This window comes from Chlorocebus sabaeus, chromosome 2 (assembly GCF_047675955.1).
Source record: "Chlorocebus sabaeus isolate Y175 chromosome 2, mChlSab1.0.hap1, whole genome shotgun sequence".
NCBI lineage: Eukaryota > Metazoa > Chordata > Mammalia > Primates > Cercopithecidae > Chlorocebus > Chlorocebus sabaeus.
Genome location: NC_132905.1, coordinates 13,949,205 through 13,968,891, shown reverse-complemented (window position 1 = coordinate 13,968,891; position 19,687 = coordinate 13,949,205). Strand labels below are relative to the sequence as shown.

The window sequence follows — 19,687 nt, the reverse complement described above, 5'->3', positions numbered from 1 at the left end:
ATGAATGAATTAAGGCTCAGCCAGATGCGTTTAATACTTCAGCAGATAAATGACAGCAGCAGGGATTTACCCCAGGTCTAACCGACAACAAAGTATGCAATAATTGCTCATAGAAATTCCATACAGGCTGGACGCGGTGGCTCATGCCTGTAATCCCAGCACTTGGGAGGCCGAGACCGGTGGATCACCTGAGGCCAGGAGTTTGAGACCAGCCTGGCCAACATGGTGAAACCTTGTCTCTACTAAAAATACAAAAATTAGCCAGGTTACTTATCCCAGCTACTTGGGAGGCTGAGGCAGGAGAATCACTTGAACCTGGGAGGTGGAGGTTGCAGTGAGCCGAGATGGTGCCATTGCATTCCAACCTGGGTGACAAGAGTGAGACTCGGTCTCAAAAAAAAAAAAAAAAAAAAATTCCATACAGTGAGATCACATAGGAGCCTCCCTAGAGGCTGTGGAAGGTCCTGAGAGGTGCTGAGGGGAGCAGAGAGGGGAGGTAAGATCCCCTTCCAGAATCCAGGTTCTCTGAGGGTTTAAGTCCTGGATTCCTGCACTACCAGTCACCCCAGGGCTGTTTCCTGAGTGTTCCTGCCATAGAGAGCCACTGTCCCCCACCAGGCCTATGCTCCCTCCATTTCTTTCCCACACCTCCTCCCAGGAAGGAAAAGCCACCTTTTGGTGGCAGGGACGGGTTGCAACCCAAGTCCTGGTGAATTCTGGTGAAGCTGGCTGGTTTTGCATCATGTATTAACAGCACAGTTAATCTAACAGTTGGATTTTTTAACCCAGGAGCTTAAGGCTGGAGATGGAGGTTGGTGGCTTTGGTGGGGGCTGGTTGTCAGATTTCAGGTAAACACCCTGTAAAGCTCTCTACTCGCATCCCACAGCCTCCAAACAGGGTAGGGTGGCTGGTTACTGCTGCTGTCCAGAGACCCTCACAGTGGCCAGCACCCGATGGTTGATGGACAGACTGCCTGAGATAACTCATTCCTTCATTCTTTCACTGAACACATTTATTAAGCACCAACCTGACCCAGGGAAACAGCAGGGAACATGGCAGAATCCCTGCTTTCTTGGGAGGTGGGGGTGAAGGTTAGGGAAGTCCTATTTAAGAAGATGACATTGGATCCAAGACCTAAAGGGCACGGGGGAGCTGGTTACTTAAAATGAACTGGGAAGTCCCTTCCCTGTGGGATTTTGAGTAGAGGAATGACATGATGACATGATCTGACTTACTTTTTCTTTTTTTTTTTTTTGAGACGGAGTCTCAAGCTCTATCACCCAGGTTGGAGTGCAGTGGCGTGATCTCGGCTCACTGCAACCTTTGCCTTCTGGTTTCAAGCAATTCTCCTACCTCAGCCTCCTGAGTAGCTGAAATTACAGGTGCCCGCAATGCCTGGCTAATTTTGGTATTTTTAGTAGTGATGGGGTTTCACCATGTTGGCCAGGCTGGTCTCGAACTCCTGACCCTGTGATCTGCCCGCCTTGGCCTCCCAAAGTGCTGGGATTACAGGCATGAGCCACCGTGCCCAGCCAAGAGATACAAATTTCATACCTTTTAAAGTATAAAGTGAACCCTATTAAAGTAAATTCCGTGGTTTTTAGTATATTCACACAGTTGTGTAATCATCACGACTATCTAGTTCCAGAACATTTTCAGTACACCCAAAAGAAACCCCATATCCATTAGCAGTTACTCCCTCACTTCCCTCTTTCCCCAGTTCCTGGTAACCATTAATCTAATTTCTACTTCTTTTTTTTTTTTTTTTTTTTTGAGACGGAGTCTGGCTCTGTCGCCCAGGCTGGAGTGCAGTGGCCGGATCTCAGCTCACTGCAAGCTCCGCCTCCCGGGTTTACACCATTCTCCTGCCTCAGCCTCCCAAGTAGCTGGGACTACAGGCGCCCGCCACCTCGCCCGGCTAGTTTTTTGTATTTTTTAGTAGAGACGGGGTTTCACCGGGTTAGCCAGGATGGTCTCGATCTCCTGACCTCGTGATCCGCCCGTCTCGGCCTCCCAAAGTGCTGGGATCACAGGCTTGAGCCACCGCGCCCAGCCTCTAATTTCTACTTCTAAGGACTTGCTTCTACTGGACATTTCAATGTAATAGGATCATATAATTATATGAAGCCTTTTGTGTCAGGCTTCTTTCACTTAGCGTAATGTTTTCAAGGTTCATCCATGTTGTAGCACATGTCAGAATTGCCCTTTTTTTTTTTTCGGTAGCTCAGATTACAGGCATGCACCATCAGGCCCGGCTAATTTTTTTGTAGAGACGGAGTTTCACCATGTTAGTCAGGCTGGTTGTGAATGCCTGACCTCAGGTGATACACCTGCCTCGGCCTCCCAAAGTGCTGGGATTACAGGCATGCACCACCGTGCCCAGCCACGTATATCTTTTTTGGAGAAATATCTATTAAAATCCTTTGCCTTGGCCAGATGTGGTGGCTCATGCCTGTAATCCCAGCTACTTGGGAGGCTGAGGCAGGAGAATCATTTGATCGTGGGAGGCAAGTGATCCAAGTGAGCTGAGACCACGCCACTGCACTCCAGCCTGGGCAACAAGAGCGAAACTCCATATCAAAAACAAACAAAAAAATCAAATCTTCTGCCTTTTTTCAAATTCAGTTATTGGTATTTTTCTTGAACTGTAAGAGTTATTGATATATTATGGCTATTAAACCCTTATCAGATATAGGATTTATGACATATTTTCCGTCATTCTGTTGGTTGTCTTTTAACTTTCTAGATCATGTTCTTTGACATACACTTTTTTTTTTTTTTTTTTAATAGGGTCTCATTCTTTCGTCTAGGCTGGAGTGCAGTGGTGTGATCATGGCTCACTGCGGCCTTGAACTCTCGGGCTCAGGTGATTCTCCCACCTCAGCCACCCAAGTAGCTGGGATTACAGGCAAATTACAGGCATGGGCCACCACAATCAGTTAATTTTTTGTATTTTTTTTCTTTTTTTGAGTGGAGTCTTACTCTGTTGCCCTGGTTGGAGTGCAGTGGTGTGATCTTGGCTCACTACAACCTCCTCCTCTTGGGTTCAAGCAATTATCCTGCCTCAGCCTCTCAAGTAGCTGGGATTACAAATGTGCGCCACCACACCAGTTAATTTTTTGTATTTTTAGTAGAGATGAGTTTTCACCATATTGGTCAGGCTAGTCTCAAACTCCTGACCTCAGGTGATCCAACCGTCTTGGCCTCCCAAAGTGCTGGGATTACAGGTGTGAGCCACTGCGCCTAGTCCAGACTTGATTTTTTTAAAAAAAACTTTTTTATTTGTGACAGGGTCTCTCTATTTGTCTCCCTGGCTGGAATGCAGTGGCACCATTATGGCTCACTGTAGCCTCAACCTCTTAGGCTCAAACAATCCTCCTACCTCAGCCTCCCAAGTAGCTCAGATTACAGGCACACACCACCATGCCTGGCTAATTTATTTTTTGTACAGATATGGTCTCACTATGTTGCCCAGGCTGGTCTTGAATTCCTGGGCTCAAGCAAACCTCCCACTTCAGCCTCCCAAAGTGCTGGGATTACAGGTATAAGCCACTGCCCCTGGCCTCCGAGTAGTAGTACATTTGTTAATTGATAAAGCTACATTGACACTCCATTATCACCCAAAGTCAATAGTTTGCGTTAGGGTTCACTCTTGGTGTACATTCTGTGGGCCTGGGCAAATGTGTAATGACATGGATCCACCATTGTAGTTACCAGACAGAGAAGTTTCACTGCCCTAAAAATCCTCTATCACAGATGTATTTTAATGATTTGATTGAATATGTGGGCTGCTAAGAAGTGGGCTTTGAGCCCACAGGAATTGTGGGCTCAAAACATCTCAAAAAATTAAAAAAAAAAAAAGGCCCTGAATTTTTGGAGGAATCTCTCTTGCTGCCCCTGTTCTCAGCCCCTGAATTTAGCACAAGCCAAGCAACGTCGTCCAGTCCCCTGGGATGCAGTGATTGATTCAGAGATGAGCATGTGACTTAAGATGGTCTATCACAGTGGACTTCAGGATCCTGGTATGGAATTGGGATGTGAATAAGGAAGCAAGTCTCATCAGAATCTGCTGGCAGACATGAAGGCATCATCCTCAGAGTGAGTCCAACATTAGAGGAAGCAAAAAGGAGAGACCAAGAGAAACCAAGTCCTTGCTGAGACCGTTAAGTGGCTGGATCAAGCTTCACCTGAAAGTAGCCCTACCTTTCCAGTCAGACAGACTTAGGTTAAGTCTCAGCTCCATCACTTGTGTGCTGTGTGACCATGGGCAAATTATTTACTCTGTTAGGATGTCAGTTTCCTCCTGTAAAAATGGGGATCCTAGCAGAATGCCTGCTTCATAAGGTTGTTATGAAGATAAACAAGTTAATACATACATAGTTGTTAGAAGTGCCTGGCATATTGTAAACCCTCAATAAATTTTATTTTTTTGAGACAGAGTCTCGCTCTGTCACCCGGGCTGGAGTGCAACGGCTCGATCTTGGCTCACTGCAACCTCCGCCTCCGAGGTACAAGTGATTCTCCTACCTCAGCCTCCCAAGTAGCTGGGATTAGAACTGCCCGTCACCACACCTGGCTAATTTTTGTATTTTTAGTAGAGATGGGGTTTTGTCATGTTGGCCAGGCTGGTCTCAAACTCCTGACCCCAAGTGATCCACCTGCCTTGGCTTCCCAAAGTGCTGGGATTACAGGTGTGAGCCACTACACCTGCCTTCGATAAATTTTAGCTATTACAGTTAGCACTGAGCCACTAGAACAAACCTTACCTGAACTGCAGCTCTCCTTTGAACTTCACTGTTATGGGAATCCAATAGATTCTGTGTTTTTTTTTTTTTTTTTTGAGACAGAGTTTTGCTCTTTTTGCTCAGGCTAGAGTATAATGGCGTGATCTTGGCTCACAGCAACCTCCGCCTCCTGGGTTCAAGCACTTCTCCTGCCTCAGCCTCCTGACTACCTGGGATTACAGGCATGCACCACCACGCCCAGCTAATTTTGTATTTTTTAGTAGAGACGGGGTTTCTCCATGTTGTTCAGGCTGGTCTTGAACTCCCGACCTCAGGTGATCCGCCCTCCTCAGCCTCCCAAAGTGCTGGGATTACAGGCATGAGCCACTGCACCCAGCCTGGATTCTCTGTTTTTATTTTGCTATATTTTTTCTTGCTTGCAGAGTGTGGGGCCTGAGATCAGGGAAGGATCAGGGAGAAAGGTGTGGGGAACTGTGTTTGAAGGTGGCTGTTACTCTGTGTCAGGCACTTTGCATACAACTTGCTATTTGGCCCCATTTTCCAGAAGAGGAAACTGAGGCTCAGAGAAGTTAACTTGTCCAATGTGGTTTTTTTTTGCTTTTTTGAGATGGAATCTCACTCTGTCGCCCAGGCTGGAATGCAGTGACGCAATCTTGGCTCGCTGCAACCTCCGCCTCTGGGGTTCATGCCATTCTCCTGCCTCAGCCTCCCGAGTTGCTGGGACTATAGGCGCCCGCCACCATGCCCGGCTACTTTTTTTGTATTTTTAGTAGAGACGGGGTTTCACCATGTTAGCCAGGATGGTCTCAATCTCCTGACCTTGTGATCCGCCTGTCTCGGCCTCCCAAAGTGCTGGGATTACAGGCGTGAGCCACCGCACCCGGCCAACTTGTCCAATGTTTTTACCAAAGAGGAAAGGTAAGGTAAGGGGCCAGGCGTGGTGGCTCACACCTGTAATCCCAGCACTTTGGGAGACCGAGGCAGGTGGATTACTTGAGGCCAGGAGTTCAAGACCAGCCTGGCTAACGTGGGGAAACCCCATCTCTACTAAAAACACAAAAATTAGCTGGGTGTAGTGGCACGTGCCTGTGCCTGTAATCTCAACTACTGGGGAGGCTGTGGCAGGCGAATGGCTTGAACCCGGAAGGCAAAGGTTGCAGTGAACCGAGATCGCACTACTAATCTCTAGCCTGGGCGACAGAGCAAGACTCCGTCTCAAAAAACAAAACAAAACAAAACAAAAGATAAGGTAGGGAAGTTGGACAGTGGGTATGGCAAGAGTAAAGGCCAGGAGGTGTGACTGTACCTGATGTGCATGCAGGGAATGGGAGTCATTAGGAATCTAGAGGAATTAGCGGGCAATAAAAGGCCAGGAGGCCAGGAAGGGCGGGGCCAAGCTCAATCCATATTGGTGGTGGTTGGAGCTATCTTTGTGTTATGGCCACAACTGCGGTTCCCTTGCATCAATCTTCTTATCTGTGAGGGCGACATAGAGGTGCATTTGTTTGGATTAGATGTGATAAGCCACAGATATCCCAAAGTTATAGTGGCTTAAACATGGCAGACACACACACACACACACACACACACTACACAGACACACACTACACAGACACACACACAAACTTGGCAGACACACACACACAAACACGGCAGACATTTCTTTTCCTTTCACATAGATAGAGGGGACCAGAGGTAGTGTGGCAGAATCCACAGTCGCCAGGCCCCTTCTATCTGGTCACTCCACCATCTGGTCAGTCAACCAACAGGTGGCTTCCACCTCAGGGCCCAAGAAGGTCGCTCATGCTCCAGCCATTGTGTCATATTCCAGCCAGCAGGAAGGGGCAAAGAAGGCAACGTTTCCCTGCTTTGATCCTACTGGTTAGAACTTGGTCTTAGTCACATGGCACTCTGCTGTACAGGAGGCTAGAGAATGTAGTTGTCCTCTGTGGAGACCAACTAAAAAGCTGGGGTTCTATTAATAATAAGAAAGGAAAATGATATTATTAATAGTTGATACTCGGAAGCTTCTGCTGCACACATGGCAGGCACGAGTCCTTCTTTTTGGCCTCCAGTGTCCAAACTGCTTTCCTAGGCTCTCTAGCCATCCTGGTGTTCCTGAGAGTTCCCCAATTATTTCCCTAGTAAATTACTTGTTTCTTGCCTGTCATCACGAGCCCTCATAGCGAATGGCATAGGGGACGAGATCAGAAATGCATGATCAACAATAATGGTGAACATTTATTGAGCACTTACTGCATGCCAGGCCATGTTATAACCTTACCTCAGCCTCCCGAGTAGCTGGGATTACAGGCATGCACCACCATGCCTGCCTAATTTTGTATTTTCAGTAGAGACGGGGTTTCTCCATGTTGGTCAGGCTGGTCTCGAACTCCCAACCTCAGGTGATCTGCCAGCCTCGGCCTCCCAAAGTGCTGGGATTACAGGCATGAGCCACCGCACCTGGCCAGGCCTGGTTCATTTTAAAATTGTTGTCTTAATCTGAGTTGCTTAAGAACACCGAGTTGTTACTGCTTGCAATTCTGTGTGTTGGCTGGTGGTTCCTCTGTGGGTTTCACCTGGGCTTGTGCATGTGGTTGCTTCTGCCTTTCAGCTGTGCTGGCCAGGCCAAGGTGGCCTCACTCATGGTGACATGGGATTCAGATGGGATTCAGATAGCTGGTTGTTGGCTGTGGCATCTCAGTGCTGCATCTGGGCTCTTATCATCCAGAAGGTTAGACTATATGTGGTGTTTTCAGCACAGCATCCAGGAGCCCTAGGCCCAGATGTCCCATAAAGTCTCTTTCTCCCATTTATTCTATCTCAGAGCAAGTCAAACATCAGCCCAAGGCTTCCAGGAATCTGCTCCTTGCTCCTTGTTGGACCCCAGACCTCATTTGTACTCACTAGCAGAGGGATAAGATTACCCTTTGGCTTATGTGGCCCTCCAAGGTGGGGCAGGGAATGGGGTCACTTCCCTGAGGCACATGGGCTGCCTGGGGAAGGGGTGGACCTTTGAACAAAACCGGGGAGGGGCAGGTGCAGGGAGAGGGTGGTTACAGAGCGGAGACAATAGACAACAGGACTATGACCACCCACTGTCAATGTTTGGTGGAATTTCTTTCCAGGCATTTTACAAATACTCAAGAGATATTCCTGCCTGCCACACTTATACTGAGAACCCGTTTCTGGAAGCCTCTTGGGACTGTGCCCTGATTGTGCCTAGATCCTGAGCACAATCATACAATGATGTTTTTCCTTTTCCTGGGAGCAGGTGGGAATGACAGATTAAAACTATGCTGTAAAAACTAGAACACAACATAGGTGAGTTTCTAAAAAATGCCTTTAAAAAATAATAATTCAATTTTTTTTCCAAATTTACAGAAAAGTTGCAAGAATAGTACAATAAACTCTCAATACCCTAATTATCAACATTTTGCTACACGTGATTTATCCTTCTATCTCTCTGTGTGTACTATTTTTCGGAACCATTTGGGAGTCAGTTACAGACATCATAATGCCTTTTTAGCCTAAATTCTTCAGTGTGTATTTCTTAAGAACAAAGACATTCTCTTACAGGAACTCTGTATAGTTTTTAAGATCAGAAAATGTCACATTGGTGCAATGTTATAATTTAATTTCTTTTCTTTCTTTCTTTTTTTTTTTTTTGAGATGGAGTTTGGCTCTTGTTGCCCAGGCTAGAGTGCAATGGCACGATCTTGGCTCACCGCTACTTCCGCCTCCCAGGTTCAAGTGATTCTCCTGCCTCAGCCTCCTGAGTGGCTGGGAGTACAGGCACACATCACCATACCCAGCTAATTTTTGTAATTTTTTTTAGTAGAGATGGGATTTCACCATGTTGGCCAGGATGCTCTCGGTCTCCTGACCTCGTGATCTGCCTGCCTCGGCCTCCCAAAGTGGTGGGATTAGAGGCGTGAGCCACTGTGCCTGGCCTATAATTTAATTTCTATTTTTCAGATTCAAATCTTGTTATTTATCCCAATTAGGACCTGAGACCCTTTTTTTTTTTCCTCTGAGTCTGCTTGCAAGGGACATCTCATATTCTTAAACTAGTGACTATCAATGTCATTGCACCCCTTCTAAAGAGGTAAAATGTCCTTCTGCCCAAAGAGAAGAAAGTCAATAACACATAAAATCTGTTTAAAGAATCTGTGCTTAGAAATCCTCCTCATAGGCTCTGTATAGTTACAGCAATGGTTCTCAGTCTGGGGTGATTTTGACTCCCAGGGGACATTTGGCAATGTCTGGAGAAATTTTTGGTTATCACAACGGGGGTGGTGATTTACTGGCATCTAGCGAGTAGAAGCCACAGATGCTGCTAAACATCCTACAGAGGACGGTCCCCCTACAGCCCAACAACAAAGAATAACCCAGTCCAGGATATCAGTGGGGCCAAGGTTAGAAATCCTGACCTGTAAGTAAACTGAAGAGGCATGCCTTTTTCTGTTGCAATAGTGCTCCCATGAATGTACAATTCGTCCTAGCAGTTCCATTTCCCCCCACCTATGTTGCAAAATCCCACCTCTGTAGGCACCGGGAGGTCCAGCCAAGTGTGTTTAGGATCGCTGGAAACTGGAACCAACCTGTATGCCCATTAGGAAGAGACAGATCAAGCACGTAGTCACGCTGTGCCGTGTTGCTTCCCTCTGCTTCTTTTGCTTCCGGGTAACTAGGGCGGGGGAGGTGGGATTGGAAGGATGCCAGGAATCTTGGGCCCAGCTGCTGCTTTATGACTTAGGGATACAACTGCTTCTGACTCATGCGTGATTGGCTCTTTGTGATTATGTGCTGAGACACGTCAGCAGGAGGCTGCCCCGGAATGTCTCCCCATGTGAATTGAGGGTGGGGCCTCTGCTGAGTCACCTCTGTCTCCTAGAAGCCTGGCTCAGGGTCAGCTCATTTTAAAAGCAGCCGACCTTTCTTCTTCTCTTCCCTTCTCTTCTTCTTCTCTCTCTCTCTTTCATTCACATTATAGCTTGAGTCAGAACTTCCTTTTTAAGGCTGAAGGACCACATTTTGCTTGTTTGTTCATTTGCGATCAATGATGATGGACACTCAGGTTGTGTCCACTTTTTAGCTATTGTAAATACTGTTGCTAATGAATATGGGTGTACAAATATTTCTTCAAGATCTTGCTTTCAGTTCTTTTGGGTATATACTCAGAAGTGGAACTGCTGGATCATATGGTAATTTCTGTGTTTAATTTGTTGAAGAACCGCCATATTGTTTTCCACTCTGGATGTTCCATTTTTAAATTTTATTTATTTATTTGTTTGTTTTTTTGAGACAGAGTTTCCCTTTTGTTGCCCAGGCTGGAGTGCAGTGGTGTGATCTTGGCTTACTGCAACCTCTGCCTCCCAGGTTCAAGCCATTCTCCTGACTCAGCTACCTGAGTAGCTGGGATTACAGGTGTGTGCCACCATGCCCAGCTAATTTTTGCATTTTAGTAGAGATAGGTTTCACCATGTTGGCCAGGCTGGTCTTGAACTCCTGACCTCAAGTGATCCACCTGCCTCGGCCTCCCAAAGTCTTGGGATTACAGGCATGAGCCACCATGTCCGGCCTGGCTGTTCCATTTTATATTCCAACAGTGCACAAGGGTTCCAATTTCTCTACACCAACACGTATTATTATTATTATTATTTTGGAGATGGAGTTTTGCTTTGTCACCCAGGCTGGAGTGCAGTGGCATGATTTTGGTTCACTGCAACCTCCGCCTCCCAGGTTCAAGTGAATCTCCTGCCTCAGCCTCCTCAGTAGCTGGGACTACAGGTGAGTGCCACCAAGCCTGGCCTGTTTTGTAGTTTTCATTGTAAAGGTTTTTCACTGTTTGGATTAATACCTAAGGATTTTCTTCTTTTTGATGCTATTGTAAATGAAATTGTTTTTATAATTTTTGTTTCAGATCACGCACTGTCAGTGTAGAGAAAAGTAACTGATTTTTGTGTGCTGACTTTGTATCTTGCCACTTTGCTGAATTTATTTATTAATTCTAACAGTTTTTTCTTAGTTTGTGAAATTTTTAGGGTTTCTACATATAAGATTGTATCATTGGGGAGCAGAGATTATTTTACTTCTTCTTTTCAGTTTGGATGGCTTTGATTTCTTTTTCACTCCTAATTGCTCTAGCTAGAACTATCAGTATTATGTTGACTGGCTAGAACTACCAGTACTATTAGTCAACATAGTTTTTTTTTTTCTGAGACAGGGTCTCACTCTGTCACCCAGGCTGGAGTGCAGTGGTGTGATCACAGCTCACTGCAGCCTTGACCTCCTGGGCTCTAGCAGTCCTCCCACCTCAGCCTCCTGAGTAACTGGAACTGCAGATGTGTGCACCACACCTGGAGAGAGATATATATATATCATATATATATATATATATATATATATATATATCTCTCTCCAGGTGTGGTGCACACATCTGCAGTTCCAGTTATATATATAATAATATATATAATTATGTATCATATATGATATGATATATCATGTATCATATATGATATATACCATATTATATTACATATATGATATATGATATATATCATATATTATATACATTATATATAAAATATATAAACATGTATAATATATAAATAAAATATATAAATATATATTTTATTAAAATAAAATAAAATATATAAATATATATTTTATTAAAATAAAATATATAAATACATACATATATATTATACATATATGTATGTATTTTTTATAGAGACATGGTCTCACTATGTTGCCCAGTCTGATCTCAAACTCTAGGACTCAAGTGATCTGCCCACCTTGGTCTCCAAAAGTGCTAGGATTACAGGTGTGTACCACTGTGTCTGGCTGACTTTTTTTCTGTACCTCTCACTCTACCAGGCTGGTCTCGAACTCTTAGGCTCAAGTGATTTGCCCATCTTGGCCTTCCAAAGTGCTGGGATTACAGGTGTAAGCCACCGCGCCTGGCCCAGAGGAGCTAGTGCTACTAGTTCTAAATCTGGCCTTTTCACTAACTAGCTGTGTGCCCGTGAGTCACCCATGTCCCCTCTCTGGGTCTCACATTTCTCAGTTGTAAACCAGGCTTAGCAAATCTTTAAATCTATGCAATTTAAAGATTTTTTTTTTGCTCTTTTGCAATTGCATTTCTAGGAATCCATTCCCAGGGAAATTCTCACCGCACAGCACATGAACACCGGTGCCAGGATGCAGCTGCACCTTCCTTTGTGGAAATATCCTTAAAAGTGATTAAGTAAATGAGAGTTTATCTGTGCTCTGGAGTGCAAGACCGCGGACTATGGCTTTCAGGATTCTCTGGTGACACCTGCTGGCACCAAGGGATACTACAGCCCAGCTTGGCTAGTATTGGGGAATTTCTAGAATAAGAGAGGTTCGGGGCAAATGTGTGAGGGTGGTTTGGGAAGGCAGAGAGCAGGGAGAGATTTGGAAGGAAGGTCAAGGCAAGGAGGTGGCCTGAGTGTGGAGGCTGCAAGCATAGACCTGGGTTCCAATTCTGGCTTCACTATTTACTAGCTGGGTGAGCCTGGGTGGATTTGGGACTTTCTCTGAGCCTCACTTTCTTCTTCTGTAAAACAAGGATCCTAGGCCAGGTGCAGTGGCTCATGCCTGTAATTCCAGAACTTTGGGAGACTAAGGCGGGCAGATCACGAGGTCAAGAGTTCGAGATCAGCCTGCTCAACATGGCGAAACCCTGTCTCTACTAAGAATACAAAAATTAGCTGGGTGTGGTGGCGTGTGCCTGTAATCCTAGCTACTCGGGAGGCTGAGGCAGGAGAATCGCTTGAACGTGGGAGGCAGAGGTTGCAGTGAGCTGAGATCATGCCACTGCACTCCAGCCTGGGCGACAGAGCAAGACTCCATCTCAAAAAGATAAAATAAGGATCCTAAGGCCCGTGTTACAGATTATTGGTGAGGGCTGGGTGAAAGCATTAATTTATTTAATAATTTATTGAAACAACATTGAGCACCTAAGATGTCAGTGATTGACAGTCTCATCTAGGTGCCAGGGATACAGCAGGGGATGAGGCCTGGGTCCTGCCCTCCTGGAGCTTACAGTCTAGTGAGAGAACACAACAAACCAATAAGCATGCATATGACATAATTTCAGGTATTATTTTTATTTATTTATTTATTTTTGAGACAGAGTCTCACTCTGTCACCCAGGTTGGAGTGCAGTGGTGCCATCTTGGTCACTGCAGCCTCCACCTCCTGGGTTCCAGCGATTCTCATGCCTCAGCCTGCCAAGTAACTGGGACTCCAGGTACACACCACCACGTTGGCTAATTTTTGTATTTTAGTAGAGGTGGGATTTTGCCATGTTGCCCAGACTGGTCTCGAACTCCTGTCCTCAAGTAATTCACCCACCTCGGCCTCCCAAAGTGCTGGGATTACAGGCATGAGCCACCGTACCCAGCCTAATTTCAGGTATTGATGACGCTACAAAGGAAAATAAAGCAGGAGGCGTGTTGGTGTGGATGGAGGCATTGTTGCAAGTGGGGTGCGTGGGGAGGGTGTCTCTGAGGAGGCTTGAGCAGAGCCAGAGGAGCCGTATCCTGTGTGCATATGGAATGCATAAGAAATGCTAGCAGAAGAGCCTCACATGTAGGAAAGGGCCAATAAAGGGTGGGTCATCATCTTATTACACACAGCAGAGCGAAAGGAAGGGAGGGATTGGAATCCATTTCCCAGGGTCTGCGGCAGTCACAGAGAGTGACAGAAGATTCCCTGGGCTGGCAGGTGGAGCGGCAGCCCCGCTCATGGTGTGGGGAATGGGGAGCCCTGGATTTGAGGAGACCCAACTCTGGGTGGCCTTGAGCAAGCCACTGTCTGGGCCTCAGTTTCCTCATTTGGAAAACAGGGCCGATAATGCCCACTTTGTGAAACTGGGGGGTGCCATGGGCTGAATGATGACCCCTCCAAATCATTATGTTGAGATCTAATCCCCAGTACCTCCGAATGTTACTGTATTTGGAAATAAGGCCTTTAAAGGGGTAATTAAGTGGCTAGGCACAATGGTTCACACCTGTAATCCCATCACTTTGGGAGGTCGAGGAGGGCAGATTACTTGAGGTCAGGAGTTTGAGACCAGCCTGGCCAACATGGTGAAACCCCATCTCTATGAAAAATACAAAAAGTAGCCGGGCGTGGTGGTGCACATCTGTAATCCTAGCTACCCAGGAGGCTGGGGCAGGAGAATTGCTGGAAACTAGGAGGCAGGGGCTGCAGTGAGCCGAGATCGCGCCACTGCACTCCAGCCTGGCCCACAAAGTGAAACTCCCTCTTCGGGGGCAAAAAAAAAAAAAAAAAAAAAAAAAAAGAGGTAATTAAGTAAAAATGAGGTCATTAGGGTGGACCCTAATCCAACATAATCGTTGTCTTCATAGGAAGAGGAAATTTGGACACAGACACAAACAGAGGGAGGGCCATGTGAGCCCAAAGCAAGAAGGCGGCCATCTACAAGCCTCGAGAGAGGCTGCGGGAGAAACCAGCCCCACTCACACGTTGACAACAATCTCTGTTGTTTAAACCACAGTCTGTAGTCCTGTGTTATGGCGAGCCCTGCAAACTGAGATGGGGTTGATGTGGAAATACGGCTGGGCACACAGGAGACCCTCAGTGGAGGCTGATTTCTGTGGCCCAGTGCCATATGGAGCCCGACCATTGGCTGAGCTGGAGGCCTGATTGTGACCACTCAACGTCTCTGTTAAGCTCAGGGTCTGCGTTGGGATCCTGCACTTACCACGGAGTGGCCCTGCCTTGGCGACCCATCTCACCTCATTTCTGCCCTCCTTTCTTGTTCATGACTCAGCCATCCACTAACGTCTCATGGTAGCACTGTGGCCACTCTGTAAACGACAGCACCACTGGCGTCTCACTGGGGGCCAGTCTGGAAGAGGGAGACCACCGAGGCATTTCAGACAGAAGGGATGGGATACAGGCGTTGCTTACACAGAGGACGGATGAGCCGAGATGCAGAAAGGCCAGGTGAGGCACTAGCCACAGCTGGAGGCGCTCCGCCCTAGGCCAGCGGGACAGAAGGAAGCTGGGTCCGAGAAGCCAGGGCTGGAGCCACAGGGGGGTGCTGCCTGGTAGGAGCCGACCAGGGAAGGAGGGTGGGTCTGTCGGGCGGGGGCAGGCGCTCTTTGCTTTCCGATCCAAGCCCCGCCCTCTGCAGCTCTGTTCTGTCTGCCCCAGAGCAGACCCTGCGGCGCCATTCCCAGGCTCCCGTCCGGTGAGTTCCTATTGGCCAACGGGAGGCCCCAGTCGGAGAGCGCCCCGGGACAGGCCCCTGTGCCTCTGGCTTTGCGGAGTGACCCAGGCCCTGAGCTACAGCAACCCTACCAGCCCTTCCAGCTTAGATGTGGCAGTGGCTCTTTGCAGCTGCGATTTCTTTCTCGGAGCGTCCTCCCCATCCCGTTTGGCCTCTGTCTCCACCGTCGTCTCTGTAACCCGTTCCCTGTGGGAGAGTCCCTGTTGCAGCGTTCAGGGGTTTCGGTTTTCTGGCTGAACTTAATGCGAGGGAAGGCGCTGACGGCAAGGTGGCAGGTGACCAGCCCAGCAGGCCGCCCAGGCCTCCCCTACCTACAGACAGAAGCGCCGAGGCCTGTGGAGGGGAGAGGCAAGTGGGTGTGGGGGATCGCGGGCAGCCCTGGAGTCAAGACAGACCTTGTTTTGTCCCAGGAAGAAAATTCCAACACAGACCACAACACCGATGGACCTGGAAAACACTGTGCTCAGTGAAAGAAGTCAGACACACAAGGACAATGTTGTATGAGGTACCCGGGATGGGCAGATTCTGAGAGACGGAAAATAGAATAGAGGTTACCTGGAGAGAGGGGGGAATTGTTGAATGAGGACAGAATTTGTGTCGGGGATGATAGAAAAGTTTTGGATACAGAGAGTGATGACAAGTATACAGCATTGTGAATTTTCTTTTCTTTTCTTTTCTTTTCCTTTTTTGTGACAAGGTCTTACTCTGTTGCCCAGGCTGGACTGCAGTGGTGCAATCCTAGCTCGCTGCAGCTTCGACCTCCCGTGCTCAGGCGATTCTCCCACCTCAGTCTCCTAAGTAGTTGGGACTACAGGTGCATGCCACCACGCCTGGCTGATTTTTCTTGTATTTTTTTTTTTTTTTTGGTAGAGATGGGGGTATCGCTATGTTGCCCAGGCTGGTCTTGAACACTTGGGCTCAAGTAATTCTCCCGCCTTGGCCTCCCAAAGTGCTGGGATTACAGGTGTGAGGGTGTGAGCCACTGTGCCTGGTGTGAATGTATTTAATGCCACTGAATTTTACACTTAATGGTGAAAATGATAAATATTCTGTTAAATATTTTACCACAATAAAAAAAATCTGTGACAGTTGTCAGAATGAAAACCTTCACAAATAGAGAAAGACCATGAAGAGGGGCGTCTCATGCTTATATGCCTGATAAAGAATGACTGTAAGAACTACAACCCTTGGCTGGGCGCAGTGGCTTACGTTTGTAATCCGAGCACTTTGGGAGGCCGAGGCAGGTGGAACACCTGGGGTCATGAGTTTGAGACCAGCCTGGCCAACATGGTGAAACACTGTCTCTATTAAAAATACAAAAAAAAATTAGCCGGACGTGATGGCGGGCGCCTGTAATTCCAGCTACTCAGGAGACTGAGTCAGGAGAATAGCTTGAACCTGGGAGGCAGAGGTTGAGATAGGGCCACTGCACTCCAGCCTGGGTGACAGAGTGAGACTCTGTCTCAAAAATTAAAAAAAAAAAAAAAAAAAAAAAAGAAGCCGGGCACGGTGGCTCACACCTGTAATCCCAGCACTTTGGGAGGCTGAGGCGGATGGATTACCTGAGGTTGGGAGTTTGAGACCAGCCTGGCCAACATGGAGAAACCCCATCTCTACTAAAAATACAAAATTAGCTAGGTGTGGTGGCGCATGCCTGTAATACCAGCTACTTGGGAGGCTGAGACTGGAAAATCACTTGAGCCCAGGAGACCGAGGTTGTGGTGAGCCGAGATAGTGCCACTGCAGTACAGCCTGGACATCAAGCGCAAAACTCTGTCTCAAAAAATATATATATATTTATTTTTAGAGACAAGGTCTTGCTCTGTTGCCTAGGCTGGAGTGCAGTCATGGCTCACTGGAGCCTTGAACTCCTGGGCTCAAGCAATCCTCCTGCCTCAGCCTCCCAACTATCTGAGACTACAGGCAGGTACTACTATGTCCAGTTAATTTTTAAATTTTTTCATAGAGGTGGGGTCTCACTATGTTGCACAGGCTGGTCTAGAAAATTTTAAATTAAATATGTAACTCACATTTACAGTTCACATTATTTATTTATTTATTTATTTATTTATTGACACAGAGTCTTGCTGTGTTGCCCAGGCTGGAGTGCAGTGGCATGATCTCGGCTCACTGCAACCTCTGTCTCCTGGGTTCAAGTGATTCCCCTGTCTCAGCCTCCCTAGTAGCTGGGATTACAGGCGCCCACCACCACGCCCAGTTAATTTTTGTATTTTTAGTAGAGTCAGGGTTTCACCATGTTGGCCAGGCTGGTCTTGAACTCCTGGCCTCATGATCCACCCGCCTTGGCCTCCCAAAGTGCTGGGATTACAGGCATGAGCCACCATGCCCAACTGCAGACATCTTCTTGTTTTGTTTTTTCTTTGGAGATGGCGTCTCACTCTGTCACCCAGGAGGGAGTACAGTGGCATGATACCTGCTCACTGCAGCCTCGACCTCCTGGATTCAAGCGATCCTCCCACCTCAGTCTCCTGAGTAGCTGGGGCTACAGGTGTGCAACACCACACCTCGCTAATTAAAAAGATGACAGAGAGACCCTGTCTCAAAAAGCAAACAAACAAAAAACCACGTGTGTGCAGGGGTGTGTGTGTGTGTGTGTGTGTGTGTGTGTGTGTGGAGAGAGAGAAAAAGAGACGAGGATATGATACATCAAATGTAGTAAAATGAAAACATTTGGGAAATATTTGAAGTATTTGTAACTTTTCTTTAAGTCTGAAAGTATTTTAAAATTAAAAAAAAGAAATAACATAAAAGGTAAATAGTGCCAGGTGTGGTAGTGCACGCCTGAAATCCCAGCACTTTGGGAGGCTAAGGCAGGTAGATCATCTGAGGTCAGGAGTTCGAGACCAGCCTGGCCAACATGGTGAAACCTCATCTCTACTAAAAATACAAAAATTAGCCAGGTATAGTGGTGGGCACTTGTAGTCCCAGCTACTTGGGAGGCTGAGGCAGAAGAATTGCTTGAATCCAGGAGGTGGAGGTTGCAGTGAGCTGAGATTGCACCACTGCACTCCAGCCTGGGTGACAGAGCAAGACTCTGTCTCCAAAAAAAAAAAAAAAAAGAAAGAAAGAAAGAAAAAAAAGGGTGAATAGTACCAAGTGGTGGTGGAAGATATGGGATATAAAACCCTTGAGCACAGCTGGTGTGAGTGGAGAGGGGACAGCCTTTCTGTAGAGCACCTGGTACTTAGTCAGATTAGTCCCCCCATCCCCTACAACCCATTCCCAAGCTAAAGTCCCAGAGACATCCTCACGCCAGCCCTGGAGGGTGCAAGGAGGCGGCAGCTGACCTTATCTGTGGTGGGGCAAGTTGGGGGTCCCTTGGGTGTCTACCCCAGGGACTGGGCGGCTGAGACTGGGGACTGCTCACAGAAAGGACCGTGGAGGAGCCACAGCCACAAAACCCTTAACACAAGTGTTCATGCACAAAGTAGCCACATGTGTTTTGCAGGGACACATTCCAGCAAAAAGACACAAAGTGACAGAATGGCTGCCTTTGAGTGGGGGTGAGAAGAGGTGGATGGCAGATACCAGAAGAGAAGGGAATAAATATATGAAGAAAAACGACCCCCTCGGGCAGTGCCTGGCACAGCATAAGTGCCCAGGAAACAGAGGCCCAGCTGCTCACGTTCTGGGCAGCAGGGCTGGGACCAGCACCGGCTTCCTGGTTAAAGAGGCCACCCTTTCCTCTTGAGGGGTCTGAGTATGCATGTCAGCACCTGGTGGGCACGCAGCACCCAGCTGACCAGGGGCCTTCCCCTCTGTGGGTGTCACCAGCCTGGCCCTGAGAACTGGATGAAAGCTGGAATAATTCTTCCTGTAATAAAGCAAACTCGACCACGTTCAACCTTTCCCTTCATTTCAGAGGCTTCCCGCACCCGATGCCTCCCACAGCCTCACGCTGAGTCCCCAGGTGCTCCAGTGGGGGTGGCAATGCTGAGCACTGAGTTGGTTTCCATAGTTTTCATCATTAAAATGTTTAAATGACTAGGCTGGGCACGATTGCTCAGGCCTGTAATCCCAGCACTTTGGGAAGCCGAGGTAGGTGGATCACTTGAGCCCAGGAGTTTGAGACCAGCCTGGGCAACATGGCAAAATCCTGTCTCTACAAAATGCAAAAAAATTAGCTGGGTGTGGTGGCACTACAGGTGCCTGTAGTCCCAGCTACTTGGGAGGCTGAGATGTGAGGATTGCTTGAGCCTGGGGAGGTTGAGGTTGCAGTGAGCTGTGATCGTGCCACTGCACTCTAGCCTGGGTGACAGTGACTGACCCTGTCTCCAAATAAATAAATAAATAAATAAAATTAGCCTGGCATGGTGGCACGTGCCTGTGGTCCCAGCTACTTGGGAGGCAGAGGGAAGGGCATCTGAGTCTGGGGGGTTGAGGCTGCAGTGAGCTGTGATGGTGCCAATGTACTTGAGCCTAGGCTACAGAGATCTTACCTAAAAAAAGCCTAAATGAAAGTGTGGCAAGGAGCAGGCTTGAGTTATATTCATGCTGAGCTCTTCAGGATAGATTCTCAAAAAAAGTGGCATTGGTGGGGCTCTCCCTCTGTTTATTCACTAATCTGTTTTATTTTTTATCTTTATTTTTTTTATCTACTCTTTTTGAGATGGAGTTTCACTCTGTCAC

At 47.3% G+C, this 19,687-nt stretch overlaps 1 long non-coding RNA gene across 6 annotated transcripts; it reads left to right on the top strand.

Moving 5' to 3' along the window:
• The first annotated feature begins 9,487 nt into the window (after nucleotides 1-9,487).
• Nucleotides 9,488-18,902, top strand: LOC103244447 (uncharacterized). 6 transcript variants are annotated; one of them, XR_012089123.1, is made up of 5 exons: nucleotides 9,488-9,953; nucleotides 11,483-11,575; nucleotides 11,899-14,751; nucleotides 15,448-15,542; nucleotides 18,507-18,902. It is a non-coding gene; the product is annotated as an uncharacterized lncRNA (long non-coding RNA). The 6 variants fall into 6 exon arrangements; XR_012089124.1 differs by lacking the exon at nucleotides 11,483-11,575; XR_012089126.1 differs by lacking the exon at nucleotides 11,483-11,575 and having other exon boundaries at nucleotides 9,518-9,953; nucleotides 14,151-14,751.
• The last annotated feature ends 785 nt before the right edge of the window (nucleotides 18,903-19,687 follow it).